The 18,649-nt window shown below is 38.9% G+C and overlaps 1 protein-coding gene across 1 annotated transcript in view; it reads right to left on the minus strand.

Annotated features, from left to right (window-relative positions):
• Positions 1–18,649, minus strand: part of SLC25A21 (solute carrier family 25 member 21) — a 270,380-nt gene that overhangs the window by 32,940 nt on the left and 218,791 nt on the right. The window lies entirely within an intron of this gene.

Genomic DNA, 18,649 nt, shown 5'->3' on the forward strand with positions numbered 1-18,649 from the left:
CCTTGGGAATGTTTTAAATGACAGGTTGTTGCCAAAATCCCCAGGTGAGATAAAAGTAGACATAGTTCTTGTCTGCTAGGTCTCCACATTAACCTAGATAGTGCACAGGGAGAGTTCAGAAAGGCATGTAACGCAATCAGCAAGAAGCTATCCTGCCAGTCAACAAAGGTATATCTTACAACTTATCAGTCTTAAGAGTTCATGCACTTCTTTCAGGACTGTAAGAGGGTTCTGTCTACAGAAGAAATCACTTCTTAAAGCATTTGTGTCTTTTTAAAATGTTGAAAGGTGGTGATATTGAAAGGTGGTGATTCACCTTTCTAAACCAGCCTATTACTTGAAATATTTTTGCAGGGTGTGGAAGAGTCGTCATATTAACGGATTCTTTTATAGTTATCCTGTGCATGTGAAAGGAAAGCAATTCAATTCATATTCCCCATGTGAATATAAAATGCCACAAATGCTATACCACTTTTTCTACCCTTCTTCTAATAATTCTCTAGAGTTCTCTTAAGCTGCTCCAGTATAACTAAACCAATTTGGTCTTTATAAAATGCTCCAGAGTGGGAATATCACTTATACTTCCTCTGAAGCAAGCAAGTTATTAATTCCAGTCCATGATAAAAGGATTCTTTAAGCATTTTATACAATGATGATATCTTGACAAAACACTGAAAGTCCTTGGGCAGGAGATTTCAGGAATTCAATTGAATCATCAGATGTCTGAACTTCCCTGAAATCTCACTTTCCAAACATAAATACGTATACATACATACATATATCTATATCTATATCTACATCTATATCTATATCTGTAGCTATATATGTATCTATATCTATTCACATAGATATGGATATAACTATAGATATCTACAGATATGGATATAATGATATAGACATACTGGATTCAATCTTAGTCTTTAACTGCTCATACACATTCAGAGTGTATTCTTGCTGGTTCAGCAAGCTATTGAAATGTTGAGTAACTTTAAGCATGTGATTCATACAGCTTAATGTGAGTTCAAACCAAAACTCAGGTCCAAGTAGGATCAGCTATAAGAACACAGATCCCTATAAACACTTTCTTCCTTTCAGCTCAATCTAAAACACTGTAAGTATATCTACAACAGGCATCTCGTTTGGAATTTCTAGTATTCCAGCATGATTGGAATTGGCAAATGAAAAGTGCTCGACTGCTCTACTCACAGATGTAGCTATGACTACAAAAAAGTAAGATCCAAACTTGGTCCAGATTTTTTTTTCCAGATTAGCAAGAGACGTATAAGCAGAGAAACAGGCACTGTAAAGCAACAACTCAGTTCTGAAAACACACAGCAGCATTACCCAGCCTTACACAGCAGTACAAGTTGCTTTTCCAGGTTGCCTTCTTGTGTACTTAAATGTATGCAGCTACTGAATATATAAAACCTTGTAACATTCCCATGGCCTCTGATGATGCCAGGGAAAACTTTTCAGAGAGAATGTGGAGGGGAAGGATATACCAGGAATTTGAGCAAAAGATCTGCCATCTCAGCAATCTTTCAAGGCAGGTAATCACTTCTAAAGAGTAATCAACCATTCTATCACAGCTTGGTGGTGAAACATCAGCGATTCTGATGATCAGCAGACCAGGAGGTGGATTGTTTGAAAATTCTAGAGAAAAGTGAACTGAAAACACAAAAAGCAATTATTCATTGCTCCTGAATCACAGAAGGGTTGAGGATGGAAGGGACCTCTGGAGATCATCTGGTCCAAACTCCTGCTCAAGCAGGCCTACCTAGAGCTGGTTGCCCATGGCCACATCCAGACAGCTTTTGAATATCTCCAAGGAGGGAGACTCCACAACCTCTCTGGGCAACCTGTGGCAGTGCTTGGTCACCCTTGCAATAAAAAAGTGTTTCCTGATGTTCAGATGGACCCCCTTGTGTTTCAGCTTGTGTCCATTGCCTCTGGTCTTATCACTGGGCACCACTGAAAAAAGCCTGGCTACATCCTCTTTGCACCCTTCCTTCAGGTATTTGTGCAAATTGATGAGACTCTCCCTGAGCCTTCTCTCCTCCAGGCAGAATAGTCCCAGCTCTTTCAGCCTTTTCTCGTATGAAAGGTGCTCCAGTCCCTTAATCATCTTAGTGTCCCTTTGCTGGACTCTTGGCCATATGTCCATGTCTCTCTTGTACTGGGAAGGACAGAACTGGACCCAGCATTCTAGGAGTGGCCTCACCAGTACTCAGTAGATGGGAAGGATTCCCTTCCTCGACCTGCTGGCAACACTCCTCCTAAGGTAGCCCAGGATATCAGTAGCCCTTTTGGTTGTAGGGCACATTGCTGGCTCATGTTCAACTTGGTGTCCATGAGGACCCCCAGGTCCTTTTCTGCAAATCTGCTTTCCAGCTGGTTGGACTTCAGCATAATACTGGTGCATGGGGTTGTTCCTCCTCAGGTGCAGGACTTCACACTTCCCATAGTTGAACTTCACGAGGTTCCTGTCAGACAATTTCTCCAGCATGTCAAAGTGCATCTGAATGGAGTACAACCTTCTGGTATATCAGCCACTGCTCTCAGTTTTGTATCATCAGCAAACTTGCTGAGGGTACACTCTGTCCCATAACTAAGAATTAATGAAGATGTTGAACAGAGTTAGATTCAGTATTGACCACCGGGGTACACCGCTAGTTCCTGGCCTCCATTTAGACTTCATACCACTGATACCACCCTCTGGGCCTGGCCATTCAGCCACTTTTCAGTCCACTTCACTTTCTGCACCTCCCTTCATTAGCTTCTTTATGAGGATTTTATGGGAGATAGTGTTGAAAGCCTTCTTTAAGTCTAAGTAGGCAATTATGTCCACTGCTCTCCCCTCATATACTAAGGCAGTTGTTTCATTGTAGAAGGTTATCAGGTTGGTCAAGCATGACTTCTTCTTTGTGAATCCATGCTGGCTGCTCCCAGTTATTGCCTTGTCCTTCATGTGCCTGGAAACGGTTTCCAGGATTAGTTGCTTCATCACCTTCCCAGGGATCAAGGCGAGGCTGACCAACTTGCAGTTCTCTGGATCCTCCTTCTTGCCCTTTTTCAAGATAGGAGCGACATTTGCTTTCCTCCAGTCCCCAGGCACCTCTCTGTTGCCATGATATTTTAAAGATAATTGAGAGTGACCTTGCAATGATATCAGCTAGCTCCCTCAGCACTTGTGGGTGCATCCCATCAGGGCTCATGAACTTATGTATATCAAGTTTGCTTAAGTATTCTCTGACCTGATCCTCTTCCACCATAAGTCTTCCTTATGCTAGACCTTCCTCCTCTCTCCAAAGCTTTGGATTTCTGAAGGCTGGTCTTGCTACTGAAAACTGAGGTGAAGAAGGCATTCAGTATTTCAGCCTTTTCCATGTTCTGTGTCCCCAGGGCTTTTGCCCCATTCAGCAGCAGTCCCACGTTTTTCCTAGTCTTACTTTCACCATTTAGATATTTATAGAAGCCTTTCTTGTTGCCCTTGTCATCCCTCATCAAGTTCAACTCCAGGTGGGCTTTGGCTTTCCTAACCATGTCTCTGCATGCTCAGACTGTCCGTATGCTCCTCCCACATTACCTGTCCCTGCTTCCGCCTTCTGTATACTCTCGTTTTATGTTTGAGTTCTGTGAGGAGCTCCTTGATCAATCACACAGGCCTCTTGGCATTTTCCCCTGACTTCCTGTGTGTTGGGATGGACTTCTCTTGAGTGGAGGTGATCTTTGAATATCATCCAGCTTTCCTGGACCCCTCTTCCCTCCAAAGCTTTATACTATGGGACTTTTCCATGTAGATCCCTGAAGTGGCCACATTATGTTCTCCTGAAGTCCAGGGTTGTGATCTTGCTTTTTGCCCTGCTCCCTCCTCTCGGGATCCTGAACTTCATCATCTCATAGTCACAACAATCAAGGCTCCCTTTGACCTTCACATCCTCAAGGAGGTCTTCCTCATTTGCGAGTATGAGGTCCAGCAGAGCACCTCTCCTCCTTGGTTCCTCTTTCACTTGTGTCAAGAAGTTATCACTAATGCACTTCAGTAACCTCCTGGATTTTTACGCCCTTCTATGTTGTCCCTCCAGGAGGTATTAAGATGGTTGAAGTCTCCATGAAAATCAGGGTCTACAAATGCAAGGCTGCTTCTAGCTGTCTGTAGAGCGCTGCATCTACTTGATGTTTCTGGTCAGGCAACCCATAGTCGACACGCACTACAAAATCACCAGTACTGGTCAGCTCTTTAATCCTTACCCATGCTTGACGTGATGCCACTCAAGCCCTGTTTAGTTTATTTTGTGCTCCTTGTTGTTCACACTACCCCAGGTGCTTTGCTTGTCAGCCCTGTCCATTGCTCCCTCAAAGCTGTGGAAATTCTCTCCCTCCTTTGTGGTTCCTGGTTTAAAGCCCTCTTTACCAGGACAGCCACCCTGCGGCAAAGATACCTGTTCAAAGATAATCTCATTGTACATGTCATGTCAAGCTCTCTGCTTCTTGCAGCTCTAAGGTCAACACTGAAGATTTTCTGCTGGAGGAGTCTCTACAGCAAACCAGGAGAATCCGCAGAGCTCAGTAACTATATTCATGGCTCTACAAATCTCTCAAATTTTAAGGGATCTGTAACTGAGTTTCACTGCTTTATTCTTCCTTTCCTCTGTTGGGGTAAATCTCATCATGAAAAACAGACAGGAAGGAGTTAAGGTCTATTCCTATGGAACATATTAAGTTTAGAAATCGAAAAACACATGAAAACTTTGAGGATACACATCCATATATGCAATATGTAATTCAGTAAACATGGTAGGAACTAGTTCAGCATTTAATTACAAACTGCGGTTTAGGTTGTTTTTTTTTTTTTTCTTCCTCATTTCAAATAGAAACAGGAAAAAGGTTAGCAAGCACAGCCAGTGAGATGAAAGGAATAAAGGAAAGGAGGAAGTAGAAGACAATCCCATCTCATCACTGCCTATTGTCAACTGTCTAATTTTTTGCATAAAGCATAGTCTTGTTTAGAACCTTCGGTGCCTGAGGTGGAGGACAAGCAGCTGCCCCCAACTTTTCCAAATAATGCTTTACAGATCATACCCATTAAAGGTACAATTATTTGAAATCGTTGCAGAATGAGCTATTTACTTAATTTAAAAAAAATAGCATGATAGTAACAAAAACTTGAATGGCTTTGTCAGTCAGAAAGTACATACACACACAATGATCTTACACTTCTCTTTTCCTTGCTCAATAACACTGAGTTAGCCTGTCTGCACATGGCCTATAAAATTTTTCAAAGTCAACTAATGAATGGTGATGACATTTCACACTTGAAAGATATTACCACCTGGATTCAGGCCTTCCTTCAGAAAACTGATGTTCAGAAACATTATGGAACAGCAGCAACAATCACTGCAGCATGTGATAGAAAAGAGAGGATGTGACATCATATCCCTAGCTAAAGACACTGGAAAGAACAAGTAAATCTCTAACAGAAACACAGTTACATCTTATTTTGTTTCAGAATTCAGAAGGGTCTAAATGAACATCACCATTCAATTGTATTCTGGGCAACAGACCAAACTCATCTTTGCAGCAGTTGATTTTGAAACATTACAGTCAATCATATCTTCTCAATTTGTTCTTTCAGGCTTTCGCTGTCCTTCTGGTTTCCATTTCTTGTTTGGAAGGCTTGAGTCATTCACCCTGGCAAGACGACCAGCCTAAATCAGTTATTTTCTCCAAATTATACTGAAATTGGGATCTTGCTTAGTTTGTTGTTTTCTTCCTCTGTCTTTCACATAATTTTCCCTTTAAGGATCTAATAAAGCTGATTGAAGGCATGAACACAATATTCCCTTTCTTCTATTGCTGTCAAATCCAAGTATCTTACCCACATTGTTTTATAATTGAAACAAAAGCCCTCTTAGGTTCAATTCTGCTTTCATTACCTTTACATTATCCCAAGTATAAATAAAAGACCTGGATTTCATGACCATGTCAGTTACATTAAACGAATGCACGACTTTCTGATTTTACGAAATTTGTTATTTCAACAAAGGGAAGGAATTTTAAAGACATGCTTGGTAGAAGGGTGGATGTTCAAAAAGAGGAAGAAAGTATGTCTAAATGTGATAAAATTTGCTTAGAGTTTCTTTTATATCAGGAAAAAGATATCTTTATTTCATCGTATGTAGCATGTTGTGAATTTATTACTACCAGAAAGTAAAACAATCGAAAACAGGGCAATATTACTTTAATATAGCTATTAGTGTGAAGCAATATTTATGTTCCCCTACCTGGAGATTTAAAAGATTTTAAATTCCCAGAAGTTTCAGGAAAAATAGGGAACGCTTCATGAAGGGCAGGCACAAATTACTACACACTGCTTAAAAAAAAGGGACTTAGAATTTAGCCACTTATTCTGAGAACAGCAAGCCACTAGCCTGTTCACACATGTAGTTCACTATCAATCACAGTGTCTACAACCATTTGCCCAGCTGAAGAGGTATGCTATAGGGAAGGCCGATGTCATTCAGGGGCAACAGGTACAGAGTTGAAAAGATATTAAAGGTTCGGCACATTCATAGAAAACCAGGCTTGGACACTGCTGCTCTCCAAAAAGCTTTTTTTCTTGTGAAGTATGTTATGTATATTATCCTACTGCAAATGTTAAACATATGTCCCTACAGGAACCTCATATAAAGCTATCAATGACACACTTAGCCAAGCTAGCTTCTGGATTTCTACCATGCAAATATATTTCCTTTTCTATTCTGTGTCTACTATACAGATACCTACCATTTTAGACACCAGCATTAAATACTAGGTACTTATTTTCTTAGCATGTTTCACTTTTTTCACTGAGTGTACATTCATGTAAATTACCATCAGTTGAAACACATGGGAATTAAGGAAAAAACAATTTTTTTTTCATAGCAAGTAAATGTAATACAGAATTATATGCGAACACGTGTTTGTAGCAACACTGATGTTACATTATATGCTAAAAGAAGACCAAGTGTGAAGCTTTGAGAATACTAGAAGCAGACTAACTCATGAAAGAAATCTCTCAAATAAGTTAACGCAACACAGAGTATGAAAAGTGACTGGTTAAAAAGGAAGGGTCTGTCAGTGAAAGGTACTCTGAAGATACTTCAGAAAAGTACTAAACAGTGGAGGGTCTGGCTCAGAAACAACCAGACTGGTCAAGAAATGGATTAATAATCAACATCAATCTACCTCACTTATTCAAAATGACAGTCATCACCATATTTACTGCATGTGGGTCAGATTATGAAGTTATTACGATCCATCATCCATGTGACTTTGTTATTCTTACTGAGAAATGAGTCTTTCTTCCATGACTTTTAATCACCTCTCAATCTCTTGGTCAAAATCCTTGCTAATTTTTGGCTTTGCAGTCTGCACTCTGAATTTATATAAGTTACAGGACACACCTAAATATAAGTCCCTCAAGAGAGGGAAAGATGAAACCTTCTCCCTCCTTTCTTGTGTCTCTTGTGCAGCAAAAAGTGAGAGAAAAAAAAAAAGAATCATTGTTAAAATTTATCTCCATTCAAATGTGGGTCTCTCTCTCTCTTATACTATGTATTTCTCATATGCTTTCTGTGTTTTTCTATACTTAGGCACCTAAAAAGTTTTAGGAAGATGAAGTTGGAACCTTGCATTGTAACACAAAACATAGCCTCAACAGTTCTCCATGTGTAAAAAAAGAATATTGAGTTTTGGTTTATTTTCCCAAGGTTGATTATAAATTAATGAGTTAAGGGGTACAATGCTGCCATGTACTGCTTGAAAAATAGATTCATGTGTATTAAATTAAATTGGATTTTTAAAAAGGTAGATACGCCCACACCTCCACCACTTACCACGCCAGTGCCAGAGACCTGTGAAGCTGGGCTGATGGTGGCTGCCGAGGGAGGAATGGGGCCACCTGGGAGGAGGGTGACTGCTGGTGGGCGCAGAGGCAGGACCCAGCCAGCTGCAGCACGCCCTGCTCGCTCCCACTGCTGCCAGCTCTGCGGCAGGAAGGAGAAGCAAGGCTCGCTCTGCAAGGCTCCTGGCCACTTTTGCCTCTTCCTTCTTAACACTTTCCTTGTAATCTGGCCCCCATGGCAAATGAATGCAATATCAATTTTGACCCATGCTCCTGAGAAGCTTTAAGCTGGTCCTTTTGATGTAATTCCTGTTGAAATCAGTGCAAATGGCAGCATTATTATCACTGGCAGCTGGTCTAGGCTCTTACAACATTGCCTGCATGTAATCACTAGCTGGGCTGTAGAATGGGTCTACATGTCTCATTTCTTACAACTGACAGCATTTTCTTCCCCCAAAGACATTCCCTCTAGCTGCCCCTTTGTTTGCAATAGGAACAAGCTACAGACATGCCAAAACAGCTTTGCCTAGAGCTTCTGAAACAGAAAAATTCTTCGTTGCATTTTGAATTGTCAGAACTGGCAGAATGCTTCATTTGTTCAGTAGGAGTTTTAGTTGTTCAAACACTAGAGGAGAATTTAAGGGTTTTTTTTTTCCCCTCTTTTGCTAACAGTACTGCCGTAACTGGTATGACAGGAAGCAGTCACTGTTTTAAAGTAGCTCCACACCTATGTCTATTGAAGATAAAGAATGCAAGAAAATGATTCATTTTTAGTTTTGATACTAGAGAAAAAATAGACTTTTGTAGCTATGTGCTTAGAAATCTTTTTCCAACATTAAAAAAAAATTCATAGAGAGGATAACTAGATGTGGTTTCCGGAAAAGGTTGTCAGCATTTCTCTGTGTTAAACTGATGTGATTCATTAAATGAAAAATCATGAGATTAGCAAAATTTCTGTGCTTGCCCTGGGAGTGTGTCCTACTCAGATTGGTTGTGACTTCATAAAAATACAACATTTAGTTGTTTTAATTTCATCAGAAAAAAATGTGGCTCAGGAAGGAAATTTTTGATTGCAAGTTAATGTTAGCCTTCATCAGAATAAGTTATACTCTTCAATATCCACATGCGTAATCCCTAGGGAGTTATATGACTACATGTATTCTTTCCCATCTGCTAGCTAAATATGAGATTCAAGAGACTTTCAGTGTCATTATACAGATTAGTGACTCTCCCATGAGGACTCTAGGTTCATGATACAGTGAATAACTTACAATGAGCTTTAGAAGACCAACTTTCAGAGATCATTTTGTGTTTGTATGAGTTTTGCACCTGCAATTATTTTTGCTTGCAATTTAGGTTACTTAGATGTTTTTAATTTACAGACGTAATCAGTGATGCAGATACTTAAACTGAACTGAACTGCAGGCAACCATAACTGCAGGTGCAAAATTTTGTCTGCAATGATTCGAATTCATAAACATCGATCTTCTGAAGTCTAAAGTAAAACTAGGCCAGTAGTGGTTTAATAGTGTTTCTAACAAACTAAAAACCTACATATTTTTCTCATTTCTCAAAAAAATCTTAAGGCAGCACTTTTAGTATTAAAAAGAATAGGGTGTCATTGAAAAGAATATGATATCATTAAAAAGAATACGGTATCATTAAAAAGAATATGGTATCATTAAAAATGTACTAACATGCACATAATAATTAATTTGCTTCCATCTTTCAGCATCTTGATCTTTGGGGTAGTTTTCTACTCCCTTTACAGTATGTCCAGCAGGAAATCATAAAAGAGTCACGATTTTGAAACAGTTACATTGTTGATAGTTGCACCAGTAGAGAGCAACAGTCTTACAGGCACAGCGATCAAAGCGTGCAGAATTCGTGGCGCTACGTAGGTAGTGAAAGGCACCATGAATGTGTACGCATGCTGGCACTTGAATTTCCATCCAGCAGACAGTTGTGGTACCTAGACATACCACGGGAGTGAAAGGTATTATTACACAAATCTATGAGGAAACTCACATGAATGGCAACTGCCTGCCTAAAGACAGACAAAATACCTCTGTGCATCACTGAAACTGGATTCTGTTACAGAAAAGGTATCAGACAGTGTTTTATGTACTTGGGAGCAAGAAAATGACTCCTCAAAAAAGCAGAATTTTCTCACAGTTACAGGTACTGTCCCTAGCTACAGCGACAGTGTCACAGATGCTTTCCTCCACCTCCATCATGTAGTGTCAGTGTGATACAGCAAGGGTGCGGGTGTGAACTCGAACTCCAGCCCTTTGTTCCAGCCAGCTCACCCCTGCCTAGGTTACACCGCTTAAGGAAACTCTTAACAGATGGAGATCTGCGCTATATACTGTCATGGACACTGGAACCATGCCCAGAAGGATACCTCCTCTTCGTCATGCACCACACACAAACACCCTAAAAATACCATCAGGGTTAATACATTTTCCTCAGTGTTACTCCAATCTAAGAACAAATAGAGTTGACAGTTAATACAGAAAAGTTATTTTCATTTTTTAAATCACAGTACATTTTAAACATGGAAGCTCCCTTTTCAGGCAATATGCAGCAATCCTTCCAAACCGATTCCACCTTCAGTACTACTAAAGTATCACACTATGGCAATATTCCTCCCATCCTTGCCACACAATTTGTAAGATAAAGCACTGTGGTGTCATATCATTACTTTGTCTGGAAAGGTGACTAATCTTCATTCTGAGTTTCTCAAAGAGAGAAAGGACAGGCAAGGTAGGTTTAAATCACTGAGAAATGAAGATGACTTACCAAAGATTTACCAAAGAATTCCAACCAAAGTTGCCTATGAAACAATTAGAAACAGATTTTGCAAGGCTTTACACCAGTGATATACTTTAGTATGGTTACCGATGAAAAACCCGGTACAAGACTGCGGTGCAAAGATACGTAAATACCTTTTCACACCAGATCAACAGGCAAGACAAATGTGTTAAGGGAAGAATCATGCAGAAGTAGCTGCCCTAATTATTATTATTATTGCTACTTATTATTCAATGGATCTACTCTTGTTTCATGTAGCCATGCCCCACCTGCCAATAGTCTCCTCATTGGGATAGACATCTGTAAAGAAACCTGATAGATGTTTTTTTTAAAAAGTAATGGAATCTGTGTCTCAGTGATGTGGCAGTTCCTACTGGATTATTTATTTTTTAAAAAACTTGCAATGTGTTCTTTGAGCAGCAAACCTGCCTCAGCAGGTTTAACTTGAACATCTCTTTCGAAATGTTTTCTTTTTCTCAATTTACTTTTCTGATCCAGCACCCTTCTCAACATGAATTCTTCTGCAGAAAAGAAATTTTGCCACTTCGGCAGTGAATAAACAAAACAAATGAACGCCCTCTCCCGAGTTACTTTTGAAAGCATGCAGAGCATTTTACTTCACAAATGAACAAGGCGTTTTATGTAGCAAGTCAAGTAAATGCAACACAAATATTTTACAGCAGACAGCATGATTTTTTTATGTCAAACCTTTCTGCATTTTATGACTTAAAATAATACTACCTTTATAACCATCAATATGTCAAAAAAGAAAGGCAATTCGGGTCAGATTTGCTTTTCTTCTAGATCTCTATAATTTTCTCTGAATTTGCAAAAGAGAAATCTGTTTTCTCGCGTAGCTCACAAACATGCCGTGAGGCTTGCTCAGTAACCAGCTCTGAGCTGGATTTAGAACTCAGCCAGATTAGCTGGAGATTATCATCGCACCTCAGCAGCAGTATGATTTGCCATGATCTCACACTCTGTAAGTGTAACTGCAATTTGCAACCACACTCCTTCCTTGTTCACCATCATCAGAGAGCATTACAAAGTCAATGTAAACAACTTTTCACTAGGCATGACTAAATGATTACCTTCTATCCTATGGAGTTGATTTAGAGCCATGCGAAAACCTCTACGGACAGTAAAACCAGTAAGGACGTAATAAGACATTTATATTGTTTTAAATGGGGTAATAAGCAGTCAGAGCTGCAGTTTCATTGCAAACCTGTGCCTGGCAAACTGCTGTCGAAGACAAGAAAGTCTGTGCTACAAGCAGATTTGCAAGGCAAGGGTGGGCAGAGAGCTTCAAGTTCAATGGTTTCCGCCGTAATTGTAGCTCTTCTTGAAGGAGCAGGTGGCAAAGTCGATTGGAGCACTGGGCATTTCCAGGCAACGCTCTGAGAAAAGGCATTCAATGCTATCGGCACTGATAAACAACATAGTAGGTTCTTCTACAGGTAGTGTTTTGCTGTAATATAAAAATGCTGAAAAGTTCACAAATGTCACGAGCTTTTAATAAAATAAGTGTCTGCAATTCAAGAAGGAACTACACAATTTATGATTTTGTACTGAAACTATGTAAAACTGGCAATAAAGTAAAAAAGAAAAAGAGAAACTCAGAAGTGTTGACAACAGTCTTGTGTTCTCCTTTTGGGTTATAAAAATTCACATAAGGATATTACCTAAGGCCATCTGAAAATTATCTAAACAGCTGCATAACTGAAAAATGAGAGAAATTATAAATTCTTGAGCAGTAGTATTTTTGAAAGCAGTAGTTTAACTGAACTTTCTTTCTGCCATGATATGCTGGCTGGTTTTTCTTCCAGGGAAGAACATACATTTTAGTAAATAAATTTTTACACTTTCTTGTGTAAAAGTGAGTAACAGTAATAGAGCTATAGACTCTTCTTCACTGATTCAGTCCTTACTGAAATCAAAGTAGTCCTTTTTATTTTAATAGAGTTTATACCACATCTTTTGCAAAGAAGTTTTAAGACAGTCTGGAGAACATAATACCCCTTTTCTTTCAAAGACTACATGTTCTTTAGTTTTTTCTCTAAGCATTCAAGACCTTTTTGTACCTGTCGTTCTTTCTTCCTATTTTCCTTCAGTTTTTATCTATGAAGCCTATAATCCCAGTTCCAAGTAAAAAAGCTTGGTACTGTTAGTTTTCCAGAGGCAAAACAGACTAGACTACCTCTACATTCAAGCTTTAAGCAAAACCAGTGAATCTAACTTACGAATAGTGATATACATCTATTGCTCTATATAGATCCATATCACTAATAAACACAACCAGGCTTCCATGAATAACGTTGTACATTTGATTCAGAATTTGTCACAGAAATGACTTTTTGCTTTACAGACACTTAAAAAATGGCTAAATGTACACTGTGATAATGAATGTATAAAATTTACACTTGAGGATATAAAAAATCGTAAATAATCAATAGAGAGTGGAAAGAGAAATGTAATGCTTTCCAACATCTCTGGGGTCTGCCCTACACATGGACCCCTCGGAAACCACAAAATATAAAGCAGTGCCTCATAATGTAATGAATACCTGTACTTTGTAGGAAAAGTACATTTACTACACATACAGACACAGAATGTAGCAGTGCACAGAGCCCTGGTACCACAGCTCGAGTCTGCTACCATTTGAGCTAAAGCAGAACTACATTAGCTGGCACTAACAGCAGTTCATTTATCCTGTCTGTGGGCACACACACAGCCAGAATCACTTTTCAAGCAAAATGAGTAGAGAAAGGAGGTAAGGAGAAAAATACAACCTTGTATTAAGTTTAATGTATATACCTGTCTAATTAATTAATTTTTCAAAATTATTCAAGCCTCTGGGAACACAGCCTTCCTGCGAGACTTTATACTCGAACGGCACTACATCACAAGTCAAGCACATAGAATCAGCTTAGAGATGACGAATAATGAAGTATTACTTGAGATTTTCAGCTTATTCACTCCATACTTGTTTGTGATGATGTGGTAAAAAAAATGCTTTGGATCTCAGTTTTAACCATTTTACTGGACATCTGGTGTTTGCTGCTTAAAGTTTCACTATTACCAGGGTCATTGTAATTCTATAGCACATCTGGGCCAAATTCCCTGGCAGTTTTTAGTGAATTCTGCGGCAGTGGAAACATCTGTAGCTGTGCACAGTTCCACACATACAGAATTGTGAGGAGCTGCAGAATGTTCTTGGATCTTTTGCATTTCAATGTCCAGGAAATTACCCACTAGTAATGGATCATCTTTTGGTGTTTTTTTTTTTTTAAATCTTCTGTGGGATATGTCCAAATCGAGTAAACACAGATTCTAATTGCTAACACTTTACTTTCATCAGTTATTAAAGAAAACACTGGTGCCTCAGTCTTCATGTTTTCAGAAGCACACACAATCTTTGGAAATATTTTCTTGGAAGTGGGTGGACTGATGCAATATGAAACTGGCCACTGTCACTGAAAATTTTGAGAGCTGCAAACAAAGTCTATGCTACAAGAGTTGGAGAGAATAAGAAGGGAAATTCAGCAACAGTATTCCAACAAAGGAACAGGCACAGTAATCATTAATTCTTATCTTCTAAGGTAAAAATAAAGACTAAAAAAGTAGAGCACTATCCTACATCTGCCATTTGTGTGTAATCAACTTTTGCATTAAAATTCTTTTAATGACATTATAGCATAATCTAAGTTTCAGTTATTTGTTTTAAAATAATAGAATAAAACTATTACTAGTACAAATAAAGGCCCGTGAGAATGAATGGCCTGGAAGAAATAGTCTCTTACTCCTCAGATCCTGAAGTATTTGTGCCAACTGGTTAGGATTAAATCAATGTATTACATTTGCCTGGACTTGATCCAAAACTTTGCTTTGGAAAAAAAAAAAAAAAAGAAACAAAAAAAAAAAGAAAAAAGAAAAGAAAAAAAAGGAAAAAAAAAAAGAAATTCTAGCACCAGGTTTCTTTCCAGTAGTGCAACACCTCACTGACTAAGCCACCAGAGGAGTAAACTAAATTTCTTCTGTTATTTGCTGAGTCACTAAGCAGTTCTTGTTGTATCTGCTTGGATTGGGAAAGTGAATCATCAGACAGAGTAAAACCTCATCTAAATCTCAGCCTAAATCCTAATCTGGATTAAATGCTAAATTCTTAAGAATTATAGTAAAGATACTGAAGGAAGCTTATACTGGGATAACAGTGAGTTAGCCTACAGTGTTTTTTCAGCCTCAGAGGAGGCTTTGAAAGTAATTTTACAGAAGAAAATGCAGCATGCCAAGAGGATCATTTGGAGATATAGCAAGGATGAGCAATAGTAAGCAATAATAAGCAAGAGGAGTGAAGAACTGGACAACCAGTATGTGTGGATAGTGCAGCTTGGAGAGGAGAGCATAAGATGCCTAACATAGGAGGGAGGATCTATGATAGGAAGTAGGTCAGAGAGACTTAAAACACATTTTAAAAGTGCACAAATAGCTGAATTTAATAGCTGCTTGTTATAGAGTAGGCATTCTTTAGTGATGTACCTGGTTCAAGAAATGCCTACACCTTCCTAACAGTTTTCCCCGCATCCTTGTACTATCTCCAAACCAATGTCTTCAACGCTCATTTGTGCTAATACAATTAACAACAAGACTGCACTGTACACCAGACCACTGAAGAGTGGAGAAAGGAATTAAAAAATGAAAACATGAGGTGGCTGGGAACAGTGAAAATCTTTCTGAAATGGAAATATTTTGAAAGAAAGAAATACATGCGGAGACGACAGGACGAGAGCAAAAGAAGCTAAAATGTTAAACTCATGATGGATGCATAACCAGAGCATTTATCGTTCGAAATTCTGTTGAGGCTGACTGAAGGGATGCTCAATAGGAATAAAAAGCCCTTTCACTTTGCTGTATTTGTTCTCATGCAGATTAAAGACAACATTGATCTTGAAGGCAGGGAGTCTGAGCAGCAGGCTAGGTGGAATGTAGAGAACAGCCAGAAAGAGCCAGAGAGGATGCCTGGAAGAGGAAATTTATGATATTCCCTACCAGACTGAGGCACAAATTCCTTTCTTAGCCTCAAACTGTAAATAGGTAAGACTCTGAGCCTCCAAAAATAAACCACCACCCCCCTCAATGGGTTTCCTTTTTACCTCAAGGGACTAATCCGTGCTATCACATCTTCATCTGTGTCCAATCATGCTTAAAAAGAAGGAAAAAAACCCCCTCTATCATGCATCTAGTCAATTGTGCATTAAGAAAAAACAATCCCTCTTGATCCCTGACAGCGACTTGCTGAAGCTCTGAAGCATGATGTAAGTACAGTCATTACTATAATGCAAACCTCCAAGTGTTATTGTAGGTTTAGGGCAGTGCAAGATTTTCTGTTCTTGAAGCTTAATACAAGACAGGGGATGAGTTATGAGACTAGACTACAAACTCAGAAGGGACTCTTTAGGATACATCACTTTACTGATACAGGCTTTCATCTAGAAACTACTCTAAATAATATTTGGAAAGACTTAAGTAACGGCTCTTCAGCAAAAGCCCTCCAGATGATTGTTCCAGTGTTTTTCTACATTCAGAGAAAGCTGTGTTTGAAGGCTGCATTTGCTTAATGTCAGATTTCAGGTACTGGTTGTGGTGAGCAAGGCTGAAAATCCTTTAACTCACTTTTTCCATAGGTGAAAAATATATCTATACACGGTAATCAAGTAAGTTTTCGATATTCTTTTTCACAACTAGGAAAAACGTGATTGCCTTTAACAACTAATTCTTTCAGCGTTACTGCTTCCCAAGACGACGTCCTCTGCATTGTTGATACAGCAAGTATAACCTGAACTTTGATTCCCCCTTGAACTACTTTGTATTTGGCCATATGAAAATGCCTTTAGTTGCACAGTGACCATGAAATTGGGTGTAATTCTAAAACAATGATCTGTTCTTATTTACTGCCCCATCAGTTTTTGTGTCAATTGAAACATTTACCAACTTCATTAAATATTCACGAGGAAGAAAACAGAATGCTGATTTTAAATGCTTATTTAGAGTTCTACTTTCTGCATGTGACTTCTTTGTTTTTATTTAACTGAAACTCTTCCCACTCTTTATCCTTCCCTACTTGATTCAAAAATATTAAGGGCTGGACTGAATTATACATTTGATTCTAGAGATAAAGATGGCTTTGAAGCATTCCCAAACCAAGCTTGAGAAAAAGAGACTTTAACCGATAATATTTCAGCATACATATTAAAAGTGTGTGAGAGATTAATTTCACATCAGGGAAATTCTGAATTCTGTCATTTGCTTGGCAGAGAGAAAATTCACCCTGTCAAGATAACTGGGCCCAGTGATACCACTTTAGCCCATTTGAAGCTCCATTCTGTCTACTGGCTTGCTGAGTGGGACAGACTTTTTCAAAAAATGATTTATATAGCCAGTATTGGACATTATAGCACTGAAAGCATGAAAGGGAAGCCTCTTTATCTGATTTATGTTATTTTCTAGGTGTAGTACATCAATAATGCCAACAGTGACAGCAAAACATTTCTACTTTTAAACAGTTATCAGACATCTTCAGAATATTTATTACATATCTCGACAGATTATATCATGACTATTTTATTTCCTTCCAGTAGTAACATGTACCACTTCTCCTCCTTTGTGTGAGCAAAGGACTTTCTAATCATGATTACAGAAAATGCTTTATGAAAATATTAACTACCTGGAATGGACAAGAGTTAAAGAGCTAATATCTTGTGGTCAGCTAGTTTTCAATTGAGTAATCATGAAAGCAGTGAAAATGGCTTCTTGAATTAAAGCTGGAGTTGTAAACTACAATCTTGCTGATAATAGCCTTATCAATTCTCTGTCATCTTCTTAATAAACCACTCTATCTACTTCACGTTTTTTTTTTTTTTTCTTCATTTTGCATTCCACTTTATGCTCTAATCACAGGCACAGAGTGATGTTTTGGCACCCAGTGAGTATCTCCAAACCCCGGCCACTGCCCCCACCAGCCTTCCAGCTGCCCTTGCTTCTTGTGATCTCTGCTCTGTCTTCCCAGGTGGCAGCTGCAACAACTGGGATTTACCATATTTGCCTTCAACAGCTCTGGCTATTCTTGAATTCTGGTTTCACCCACATTTGGCATAAACTAACACTGCTGTCAAAGAGGAAACAATCCCCCATCTTCCTTTCCCAGCCACTCCATCCTGCCTTTCCACTGGCAAAAGGTCTGCGGGACTACGTGATGAGCCAGACAGCAGGAAGCCTTCTGGATTACCACCACATTTTTTTTTTAATGGTCAGGTTAATATTAACTCGACCATTTTTCCAACATCCATGACTCCTGACCAGGTGCAGAAATGCATGTGCTGGCACAAAGAGGAGCGTGGCACAAAAGCAGGATCACGACAGCTCCAGGCACACAGCATACATTGCTGCTTCTGGTGGCAGTGCTGGTTTAAAACATCCATGAAACTATGGCTTTGGTTAGACAGAAATCAGGATGTAGACTATTATGTTTTCTTCTTTAACTTGATTTTTGATGTATGGCTCACATCTTGCTGTATATTATACTCATCCAGCTGTGCTATAATAATGGCACTTTTACCCTCTCATCAGGCAGTAATTTTGAATTAAAAAGCCTATTCTAGGGATGGCTTCTAAAGTACAACGCATACCACCTCATGAATGTGGTAACTGATATGTCGACATTCCAGAGTGCTAAATAGGTGAGGATGTTGGCTTTCAGAAACAATCTCTTGCCAGATAATACTTCATTATCTGACAGACCATCTGGTTTCCAGTCCGTCAATGCTATATTAATACCGTCAGTTCTCTACGCTTGATTATTGCCCAACATTTCTATTACTTTGCAAATAACAGAACTCAAAAAAAAAACCAAGTCTTCCAGAGACTGAGCAAGACAAATCACCACTTGCACATGTA

This window comes from Tauraco erythrolophus, chromosome 6 (assembly GCF_009769465.1).
Source record: "Tauraco erythrolophus isolate bTauEry1 chromosome 6, bTauEry1.pri, whole genome shotgun sequence".
In the NCBI taxonomy this organism is placed as follows: Eukaryota; Metazoa; Chordata; class Aves; order Musophagiformes; family Musophagidae; genus Tauraco; species Tauraco erythrolophus.